The sequence below is a fragment of the Phoca vitulina genome, unplaced genomic scaffold (genome assembly GCF_004348235.1).
Source record: "Phoca vitulina isolate PV1807 unplaced genomic scaffold, GSC_HSeal_1.0 scaffold10, whole genome shotgun sequence".
In the NCBI taxonomy this organism is placed as follows: Eukaryota; Metazoa; Chordata; class Mammalia; order Carnivora; family Phocidae; genus Phoca; species Phoca vitulina.
The window spans coordinates 9,535,634-9,548,133 of record NW_022589713.1 but is presented as its reverse complement, the minus strand read 5'-3'; positions in this window follow the sequence as shown (position 1 = coordinate 9,548,133).

Genomic DNA, 12,500 nt, shown 5'->3' with positions numbered 1-12,500 from the left:
CACGTACCCTTTCGGATCCCTACTTTTGTATCTTTGGGGTAAATACCCAGTAGTGCAATTGCTGGGTCATATGGTAGCTCTATTTTCAACTGTTTGAGGAACCTCCATATTGTTTTCCAGAGTGGCTGCACCAGCTTGCATTCCCACCAACAGTGTAGGAGGGTTCCCCTTTCTCCACATCCCCACCAACATCTGTCATTTCCTGACTTGTTAATTTTAGCCATTCTGACTGGTGTGAGGTGGTATCTCACTGAGGTTTTGATTTGGATTTCCCTGATGCCGAGCGATGTTGAGCACTTTTTCATGTGTCTGTTGGCCATTTGGATGTCTTCTTTGGAAAAATGTCTGTTCATGTCTTCTGCCCATTTCTTGATTGGATTCTTTGTTCTTTGGGTGTTGAGTTTGATAGCAGGAGGGGAAGAATAAAGGGGGGAAAATCGGAGGGATAGACGAACCATGAGAGACTATGGACTCTGAAAAACAAACTGAGGGTTCTAGAGGGGAGGGGGGTGGGAGGATGGGTTAGCCTGGTGATGGGTATTAAAGAGGGCACGTTCTGCATGGAGCACTGGGTGTTATGCACAAACAATGAATCATGCATGGAACACTACATCTAAAACTAATGATGTAATGTATGGGGATTAACATAACAATAAAAAATTTTTTTAAAAAATGAAATGCTAAACAGTAGAACAGGCACAACTAATAGTGAATTAATCATTTGGAACCTAGAACAGAAATTATTTTAAAACAAGGGGACTAAAATATAGGACAAAACAAAGAAAATGGGGGGGAGATTTCAGAGTTAAGGATTTGATATTGGCTCAGAGGAGGATGGATGTGTTGTTTAGAATTTTAAAAGGCACATAAATATTGAAAGGTAACAAAGTAGAAAAAGAATGAAAAACTTTCAAATTAGTAGAGGAAAAAGTGAAGAGTAACAAAAACATGATCAATCTTATAGAAAGCTGGATAAAGAATAAAGCCATAAAAACTGAATAAGTTTTATTTTTTATTTAAAAAATAAAAGTTAGCAACACCATCATAAACATCCTTAGATATAAAATACTATATATGTGTGTGTGTATGTATGTATATAAAATCATGTCCTTAAATCCTTAGAAATGGAATAACTGCTAAAATTTATGTAGACAATTTCATTATAGACATAATAACTTTTGATTCATGAACAAGTAAACTAAGGTTTTACTTTACAAATTGTTTTTTTTTTAATTTTTAACTGCATATCTCTTAAACTCCAGTTTACCATGCTCCACCCTATTGATGATGCCCCAGCCACACTATTTGACCAACTCCCACAACATGCCAACCTCTTTCTTGTCTAAGGCCTTTGCATATGCTGTTCCCTCTGTCTACACTGGTGTCCCACTTTTCCCCACACCCCAGTATAAATATGCTCCTTTCGGCCTTCCCACAATCACCACCTTCCCAGAGGAGTCCTCTCTTAATTCTTCTTTAGGTAGCCTCTCCTGGAAGATCACCTCCCAGATGGTCAGCTACACTCTGCAGAAAACTTTCCACAACTTTCTCTCCTAAAACTGAGGAGTGTAGTGTTACCTTCTTATGTTAATTTTTACAGCAAAGTCCCTCTCTTTTGACACACTATATTTAACTTTTTTCTTTCATAAATCCATTTGCTAAGTGCTAATAAAACATGTAATAAAAAGGTAAATGACCTCTGTATTAATCTTGAGTACTGCCATCTGTAATATGATTTTTAAAACTATATTCTCAAATTACATAAACCCTGTGGGACTGATTGTCAATGTCTTTCATACATAAGAAAGCCTCATTGTGGCTGCCATATAACTTATGCAAAATATGTTTTCTTCTCCTTAAAAAAAACACCTTGTTATAAAGGGACTTTTGTGAAATTAGTGCAGGTGAAAAAAGCCACACTAACAGTCTTTGTGACCTCACCATAAACCAAGGAGAAACACTTTCTTATAGCACTGATACACCTCACAGGAACTTCAGAATGTCCACAGTTTTCCTGTTAACAATCAGCTAATACTAGGGAAAGCTTTTGTCATTCATATTTTTGCCATTTCCAGTTGGAAATGACCTGAACTTCCGCAAAGCAACTGGCTTTAAGGGTCTGGTGATGGCTGCCAGGCATGAGCCGATGAATTATTAACATTACCAGACGTGAGTGTAGCACTTTGGATTTTCAGGGTGTTTTACAATCCCTTTTCTTAGTCATACCTCCTAAACTTGTGAAAGAGGCAGCTTCTGTCATTTTTGCTTTGCAATTTGGATGCTGATCCATGGAAAGGTTAAATAGCATTTCCAGGGTCACCACAAGATTTCCTGACAGAGCCTACTTAAGCATGCAGTGCCTCTGACATCAGGCTCTGGGAAGAAGGCAACAGACGAGGTGAGGAAAAGCCCTGCACCCACGAGAATGCAACACCAGAAGCACATCGCTGGGGACATCCCTTCTCATAAACCGCTAAAGACAACTATACCATAAAATGGCCAGTTATGTCCCATTCTTGATAATATTAAATAACATCCTCAAGATTCCTGAGGAACAGCAAAACTATAAACTGAAATAGAATGGGAGAGGGGATGAAAGGAAGTAAACTGACCTTTTTAAGTGTGTGCCAAGATATACTACTTATTTTCTATTTATACCATGTTGGTGCTAACGTGTGTTGTTTATATTTACAAACACTAATGTAGACCTGATATATGTGCTTGGAAGCTTACTGAGCCACCCAGGCACCCCTAATGGCTAGTTCTTATAGAAAACAAAGTAAAAGCATACAAATCAAATCTCTAGTCTTTACTCTGTTTATCCCAGACACTAACTTCTTTCCATTGCACTGTGGTTCATGAATACATTTGATCATAAGAACTTAGCAGCTCTTAGGAGTTAATGCTGCTTAACCTAGAGTAGAACGGATGTCAAGGCAGGGCCTAGGGCTACTGAACAGACTTGGACCTTCAAGAAATTCCTTTCAGTGACACCGTCCTCTAAGTATAGTCCAAGCATGGCCCTTTCACTCCTGCCTTCAGCAGCAAGCCACAGACTTTTCACAGTGGGATTTGGGAGTTTGGTTTGTTTTCCCTTAGCCCTCTGACCATGACTTTCTTAGCATGTGAACAAGTTCACTGTCTCTCTGCTAAGTTCCCCAATTGGTCCCCACAGAACAGACTTGGCATCCAAGGCAACACAGGCAGACTACAAAGTCTCCAGAATAAGGAAATATTGGAAGCAGATAATATATTCAGCTGAGCATTCTTCCTTGCAGTGTGAACGAGAGCCTGATTTGGATCGTAAAACTTAGTGGCAACAAAAAATGAGCACTGGCCTGGAAAACCCGCTTCCTCTCAGGCAAGACAAGGTAGGTAATATGAAAATAAGTTTTATGTATTTGCTGAATCTATCTGCATTTAATAAGAGCGGGGGAGGGGGATCACACTCCCAAATAGGGCACTTTCATGGAGTCATTCAGCTCTGCATCCCTTGTGTGTAATCCAAAGCTCTTTGCATCTCTGACTGCTTCCCAGTACCTGAGGGTCAAGTATCCCACTGACAGCTTGGAAATAGAAGCCAAAAAGATTTGGAGCTGGTGTGGGTGACTGTCGAGCACAGATGGCCGGTTATCAATGTAATCTGTGTATCTGGGAGGCAAGTGCTGTAAGGAGGCAGCTGCTAAACCAAACGAATCAAGCCATAGTTTTTAAGAAGAGAGAGAATGTGGATTGGAAAAGGACAGAAGTTATAGATGCATGCAACTGTATAGGGCTATAATCTATGGTTAAAAATCAAGATTATATGGACTAATTGATTGAGGGTTTCCCAAAATGCAACCCTATCCTATGGAGGGTCAGAGCAATAATCTATTTCCGGGTGGGGGGGGGGGGAATGTTGTGGGGAGTAATTATGCAAGTTCAGCTTTAACTCTCTAGGCCCATTGTTTTCCTGGTATGCCGGAATGTGTTATATTACTATTGATGCTCTGTGCTTTGGGATAAGATAGCAGGTCCAGGTTTAGAAAAAGGTATTGACCTGCCATTTTCCTATGGAGGGGGAGCAGGAAATGCTTTTACTCCATTTATTGATCACTTAGTTCTGTGGCTTAATCTGTACAGCTGGGTAAATTCTGAATTTTCAATCTATGGTGTAACCCATAATGTTAGTGGAAAATGAGCCAACATTACTTTGTTCTGGCTATGTGAGCAGCACTGAACTCTAATTGTGTTGCTCTATCTAAGCCCCAGGATGGAAACTGCCAAGATCAATTCATTTTGATAAATCAACTGTTTCTGATGGCCATCTACACTGAACTACAGCTGCTGTGTTGTGTTTTTTTTTCTTCCTAACAAAATGATTATGAAGCAAGTGTGTTCCAACTATTTTTCACATTGTTTTACTGAACTAATGAATTGCTCTGGGAAGCCTGTTATGAAGACTTTTGATCAATCATTGCATACAAACTGGTTAAAAGAAAATACATCATAATTAGGCTAACAAATCTGCTTTGATGCTCCCTCTCCTGATGAATGAATTCCTTGGAGATGGGGGAGGGGAGGCACAGAGGGGTATTTTGTATTTTTCTAGTTACTGATTTTCATACTTTATGATATGATGAATTAGCCAACACTGGCTCACAATTGCTCTTTGTCCAGAGTTTAATGAAGAAAAAAAATACCAAATACCTTTTGGTTCCTTTAAAAGAAAATCTTCTCCTAGATGTATGAGAGGAATAAGCATATGGTCTCCAGCAATACTACTGAGAACATTCACGTAGATCAAAATGAGGAAATGCATTTCAGCTGTCACTACCATGTCATTACAGCCCCTCTTCAACTGCATTTATGTTGCCAACAAGAATCCTCACCAGATCAAAATGATTGGAATCAGGCCCAAGACAGCTGTGGCCTAGATAAAGAAAACCAAATGATTTTCAGTCTCCTAGATACCAAGAAACAAGATATGTCATCGATGGCCAGTTAGTGATCTCGTTCTATACTTCAGTACTGCTCATCTGAGTGTGACACTTTCAGTACAGTCCTTGGACTATCATTGTTGGTTAAAGAGAAAAGAGTCCATTTTCTCTGAAGCTTTTTACTGCAAAGTTGGGGACTTGGACACCAAGTGACACAGAGAAAAATTCAGGAGCCCATAAAAAAACCAACAATCCAATCAACTATAATTCATTATCAACTACAATTTCATTATTCAAAAATTGAGGGGGCACTGTCTGCAAACATATTATAGACTAGAGACAACCAAATGACATCTGAAGTGTCACTATGGAGTTCTTAAAATTTGACCTTACATATTACATAAAAAGAGGGAAAAGAACTACATGAAGAGAAAGTCACCAGTCAAACCTCTCACAAAAAGTTTTGAGCAATGATAAGAAATTACCCCCTTTTATAGCTTCCTGTTTAAAGACACTGTTAGCATTATGCTCTATGAGATACACAGATTACATTGATAATTGGCCGTCTGTGCTCAACAGTCACCCACACCAGCACCATGTATGATATAATTTGAACAAGTGAGATGTCTTTGGAGGACCAGAGCATTAAGAGTGAAATCCCTAGTGACTTAAATCAGTGCTCCCCAACCTTTCTCATATCCTAGTATACATAAAGTTAATGTTTGCACAGGCAAGGCTGTTTGAGGCCCTGCCATGCTGGAGACTGAGAGAATAAATATCTCAGGCATACTGCAAACTATTCATGTGGGAAGCTCTGCTGTCCAGCAGAGGTTCTTAAACTTTTTTGTGCCACAGACCCCTTTAGCATCTAGTGCTGCCTATAGAAACTTTCTCAGAATAATATTTTTTAAATACATAAAATAAAATTCATAGGATTGAAAAGGAAATTGATTATATTGAAATACAGTTATAAAATATTTAAAACCAAAAGTATGATATAGTATATGTGCTTTTTTATTAAAGCATTAAAAAAGAAGATCTAGTGGCAAGTCTAGTAACGACCATAATTTCAAAGTAGTTAAGAGTGTAAGTAATATTTCAAGGTATCTATAATAATTCCATTGTGATATGAAAATATTTGTTATTTCTATTAAAGACAAAGCCATCGATGTTGCTAATACTACAGTGATTTGTGGCTTATATTCACAGTTGAGGGAAATGCCAAATTTCTTTTAGAAGTGAGAGAAAATGAGGATGTAATTTTTTCAAATCCCAACTCATGGACCCCTTGAATTTTCTCCATGGATCCCAGGTTGAGAATCCTGCCTTAGAAGAAGAAAGCTACAGAAGAGTCTTCTCTGTTTCTGTCTATTCCTCCCTTTCCCCAGACTTGTCCTGAATCTCTTATTCCCCTTCTCTGTCCCCTTTTCCTGCAGTTTCTATTTCTTCTCTGTATTTGTCTTTCCTTACTTCCTCCTCCCATTCTCTTCCTTCACTTCATTTTCTTTTCTCATTTTCCATAATCTACTTCTCAGTACACTCAGCACATGATCATCAGGAGCAGGCCCTTGAATTGGTCTGTTCATGGCAAACAGATGAAGTCTGGGCAAAAAGGGAAATACACCCTGACATGTAGCCAAAGTATGAGATGGATGTAGCTTGCTCCAGGCCAGGCCTCTTCATCATAAGCAAAAGAAAGGAAGCAGCTTCCACGGCTCAGAAAGAAAATGGGCAATTATTTGCTCATTTTAGTCAATATATAATCAGTAAAGTTATCCAAACTCTAAAGTAGAATAATTACAGGTATAATTTTAAATATCAAATTCTTCCTATAGAAATTAAGGTTTCATTAGTTAATCCCATATCATAATCAAAATTAATACTAGCAAAAATAAAAATATTTCTGGACAGTCAAAAAGACTCTCAGGAACTTCAAACACTTAAAATTATTATCCACATACCTCAAATACACAACCATATTACTGGCACTCAGAAATGTAATCATACTTCACACACACAATTACCACCCTCCTCCTCAAATAATATTCTAGAAGCATCTTATATGCTTATTCTCTTAGAGGCCACTGAATTTTCTGGTTGGTGTTCTGGACCACTGCTGAGTAATCCAGAAAACCATTAAGTCCCCCAATAAGTAGTTAAAAAAAATACCGAATAAATATGGAAACAATAGGAAAACAAGAGGCTCATGAATGAAATTTATTTTTAAATTGTACTGAATAGATTAGACTTACCAATGAGGCAAGGGAATTCATTAAATGTGAAATACTTCATTTCAATAAAGCATGTGTAACAACATTTCATGTAATTTTGTGTAAGAGCATCTGAACTAATCTTGCAACAAAAAAACTCAGCCACCTGGGTAGAAAACTGAAAAAAATAACAATAATTTATAAGAATGCCAATTGGGGAACAGCACTTAATACCATGCCGTTTAGCCAAAGAAAATGAGAACTATTCCAATTACTTCAATGCTCTGACATGAAGCTTTTTGCATTATTTTGTTTGTAATTTCTCATGAAGAAGAGCCAATCAGTAGGGAGGTAGAAGCATCTGTGTCAAAGTCACACCTAAATCTGCACACTTCTGTCTCATATGACTCATCCCTTTCCAGACTACGTAAGTCTCCCTGCTTGTTGTTTCAAGTACAAATAAACATGGTGTCTCTGATTCAAATCTTGGCTCCTGACCAGTTGTGTGACCTTAAGCAGTTACTTTTTCCTAAGTGCCAGTTTCTTCAAATATAATATAGGAGTAATTCAAGGGGCAATTATGAAAATCAATATAAACAGTCCACATTAAGTTGTTAGTTCTGCACCTGGTACAGAGTAAGTTCTCAATAAATAATACAGTGATAGTCTTTAGCTGACCCACTCAACTGAGCAGATAATATTTTCAAACTATGAAAAGGAAGCAGAACTGAATTTGGTTTAATGTGGCATGCCTTTTACCTGTATAGAAATCTATTCTGTTCCCCTTATATTTGGTGAAATATATACCAATGGTGTGCCAATCGTGTGCCATTTTTCACACATCAAAGTTGGTAGAAGTATGATTTTAACTTCAAGTGTAAGCACCTCTTATTGTGCCTAGGACTGTATCACCTGCCTTGATACAACATAAAAAAAATCACATCGGGGCGCCTGGGTGGCTCAGATGGTTAAGTGTCTGCCTTCGGCTCAGGTCATGATCTCCAGGTCCTGGGATCCAGCCCCGCATCGGGCTCCCAACTCAGCGGGGAGTCTGCTTCTCCCTCTCCCTCTGCCTCTCCCCCTGCTTGTGCTCTGTCTCTCTCTCTCTTAAATGAATAAATAAAATCTTTAAAAAAAAAAAAATCACATCCACCTGGAGAGAGAACAGCTATACCATTGTTTCTGTTAGAATAAATTAGATTTTGTAAAGAGGGCACGTACTGAATGGAGCACTGGGTGTTATACGCAAACAATGAATCATGGAACACTACATCAAAAACTAATGATGTAATGTATGGTGATTAACATAACATAATAAAAAAAGAATAAATTAAATTTTGTGATTTCTGTATTTGAAATACAAAGTATATTGGCTTAGCCTGAGGATTTCCAAACTAATAATTTTTTAAAGTAATAGTAATCTTTAAAACTAGGAAAATGATTAAAATTCCATCTCCTTTATTCAGCCCATTCAAACATAATATCTATAAAGGCTTTGTGTTGTGGTAATAATCCCTTACTATTTCCTCTCTCTCCTTGGTCTTTTCATTTATTCATTTCCCATTAATCGTAAAATTGAAATAAAAAGAGAATGAATTTTTTAAAGTCACTTTCCATTCTGGAGCTTTGTTAATTTCTTCTAAGTGCACTTTAGTGCTGTTTAATTTGTATCTAGGGGTAGTGCACTATTACTGCACTATTTGCTTATTCCTCTAGATAGAAGCAATTAGTTGGGCTAGCCAAATCCTCCACCTGGCCACCATCAGCATATGCATAGCACCAGGAGAAAACAGGAGGCTGAGTGTTCCTTAGGGCCTGTTTCCTTTGGTATTCAAAACCCCCACTTCCTCCAGTGGGCCTGCAGTTGTGGAGGTGTATTTATGGAACTCAGATCTCTCTGATCCTAATCCCGGCAGATGATGAACATAGCTGTATTTTCATTCTAATGTTTCAGTACCAAATGCAGTTTTTTCTATTTAAAAGCTAAACTGACAAATAATGAAATCTTTAAAATGCACTTACTAATTTGGCATTGGTTGCTATTTCTGATGTGTGTGTGTGTGTGTGTGCGCGCGGGGGTGGGTGGTGAGTGTTGTTAACACCACCCAAGCAATTTTCTGTGACACCAGCTGGGTGTCCTACAATTTAACTCAATTCTGACACTACCTGGAGATAGCATCAGATCCCAATATGGTTCTAGGGCTAATGGCTAGGTTAAGGGGTCAGTCCCACAAGACTGCCCCACACCAATTCTAAGTCCACGTTGTCACTTGCACTTCTGGCCAACTGGCTATAGACCAGAGTTCCCATAGCCCCCCTCCTTGGGTTCCATTAATTTGCTAGAGTGGCTCACAGAACTCAGAGAAACATTATACATATTCAATTACTGGTTTGTTATAAAAGGATGTAACTCAAGAACAGCCAGAAGGAAGAGATGCATAGGGCCACGTAAGTGGGAAGGGGGTCAGAGCTTCCGTGCTCTCTGAGCATGCCATTCTCCCTGAATCTCCACACATACATCAACCCAGAAGTTCTCCAAACCGTAACCTTTTGGGGTTTTATGAAGGTTTCACTACATAGGCATGACTGATTAAATCATTGGCCACTGGACATTGATTCAACCTCTACCCCCTACCCCCTCCAAGGAGGTCAGGGAGGTGGGACTGAAAGTTCCAACCCCCTAGTCAAGGCCCTGGCAACCCATCCCCATCCTTAGGTGCATTCCAAAAGTCACCTCATTAGCCAAAACTCAGATGTGGTTGAAAGGGGCTTGTTTTGGGTATCAAGACATCTTTATCACTCTCATCACTAGGAAATTCCAAGGGTAACTCAGATGTGGTTGAAAGGGGCTTGTTTTGAGTATCAAGACATCTTTATCACTCTTATCATTTAGCAAATTCCAAGGGTTTAGGAGTTCTGTGCCAGGAACAGGGACAAAGATCAAATATATATTTCTTATTATAAATCACAGAATTACAATATGGATCAATGTTTGTTAATATTATATAAGAAAAGTCTAGGAAAAAACAGGAGTGATCTTGGTGTGGCTCCACCAGGATTATGTATGTCCACACTTTGGAAAATATAGATATTGTACTATGGTAAGATTTGTCTTTGTAAGGTGACTAGACAACTCCATACCCCTTTAAATTAGAATTTGGTAAGTCTGAAGTGTAACTTGATATATACCTATGTTGAAAATGGCTTTTCTCTTAGATAATAGCATCATTAGTTTCTAGGCTTTCTTCTCAACACTTAGACTAGCATTTTTTCTAATTTATAAGAAATTTCACTCCATAGTTGTCACCTGATGAGTGCTTGTTGTGATTCAGCAAAGTCTGAATTTAAAAATTAAATTATGCTTCATCTGGGAATCTGGTACCCAAGTGAGTAGCCATTTTTAACTCAAGATCTATTGTGTCACATTCAACTGAAGCAAACACTAAACATCTTGTACAGTATCAATAGTGTGAGAAAATGTGCAAGAATTTTAAATATGTAGGACACAGCACAATATTTTTTATTCTGTATGAAGTGTTTGTAATTAACCTATTTTTATTTTTGAGCAATATTTATATGTTTCTCCTTAGGTTTCAACAAGAGATGTAGAGTTCAAAAGAGCTCATCTTGGAGGTGTTGGAACTTTCACCCTAGAGAACGATTCTTCTTATTCTCAGTCATGTTTTTCCTGGTCTTAGAAGCTGCTAAATACCAAAGCCACAGGTTATTCAGGAAAAATGCCCACCAAGTTATTCCACCAAAGAGGCAAAGGGAAGCCCCAAAGATCTTTAAATCAAGTAACCAAAAGTTACAAATTTCTTCTCCTAAGGCAAATTAAGTTTCTTTAAATTAGTTGGGAAAATCATCTGCCAAACAGCTTCTTTCTTTGTTCACATTTGTCATCTAGGTACCTAGTTTGGTGCCTTGCACATGGAAGATGCTACATAAATATCTTTGGAAGTAATAAAAGGCTAGTTTAGTAATGGATGAGTGAATACCATAATCTGAATTTTAATCGATTGCTAGCAATTTATAGCAGAAATGTCCTGAGAAGTGTTGTTGTTAATGTTATTTTAACATTCGTCATCATAACATTTTCCCTATTCATGCTGTCAAAAATGTGCAAATGTAGAATTAGGCTCTACATTGCTCTGCAGTGTAAGAGGTCAGGAAACAGAGCAAATCAAGATGGGGAAAACTTTCCAATCTCTTTACTTCCCTGGTAAATTAATAAACTATCCTGCATGTTTTTCTGGATTTAGAAAGGTTTTAAAACAAATTACTTTTTTCCTCTTGGTCCCTTTAAGAATCAATCTAAATCCCAGTTTTCAAATGTGAAATGCCCTTCAACCATAAAAGGACAAAAAGGGAGGGAATGAAATGATACACTCAAGGACACAGTTTTAAAGAATTAGATTGCTACATCACCTCACAGCAGACAGTCTGGAAATGACAATTGCTAGGCTTTTTGATGGTATTAGCAGAGTAGTAAATATAATGTATATGTCATTTTTATTCCAGACAGGAAGACTGGAGGTAGTTACCAGTGAATGACAGTAAATTGTACCAGATGCCAAGTATATTTTAACAGCCTTTTAGCTGCACTTCTCATATTCACATACTCATTAGTATTTTAATTTTTAGGTGTATAACTCAAAGTCTCAAAACAACCCCATGTAAAAAGAAAATTTCAAAGATGTCTATAGAACAACATCTTGCTCTTGAGACAAAAATCCATTGTTTGATCAAGAAATAATTCTGTCTCTACCCAAGAGAAATGAAAACAAATATCACACAAACATTTAAATGTGCATGTTCTTAGTAGCATTGCTCATAATAATAACCAAAAAGTAGAAGCAATCCAACTGCCCATGAACTAGTGAATGGATAAACAAAATGTGGCCCATCCAGACAATGAAATATTATTCAGCAAAAAAAAAGTTATGAACTACTGATAGATGCTACAATATAGATGAACCTCAAAAACATTATGCTAGATGAAAGAAGCCAGGGACAAAAGACCCATTTTCTATTATTCCACTTATTTGAAATACCCAGAAAATAAAAACCTAAGAGATAGAAAGTGGATCAGTGATTACCTGGAACTTGAGGGTGAGAGCAGGGATTGCCTTCAAAGGGGCCTGAGAGATCTATCTAGGGTAATAGAAAGGTTCTAAAATTGAATTTTGGTGATAGCTACCCAACTTTGTAAATTTACTTCTTCATCAATTCTTAGTTTACATGACCTCTCAGTAGTTTGGGCCTTAGGGTTGATGCTATAATGCATTGAGATTTGGGGGGATGTTGAGATGGGTGAATGTATTTTGCACCTTCACCTCTCCAAAGACCCCATCACTTCCAACTGCTTACT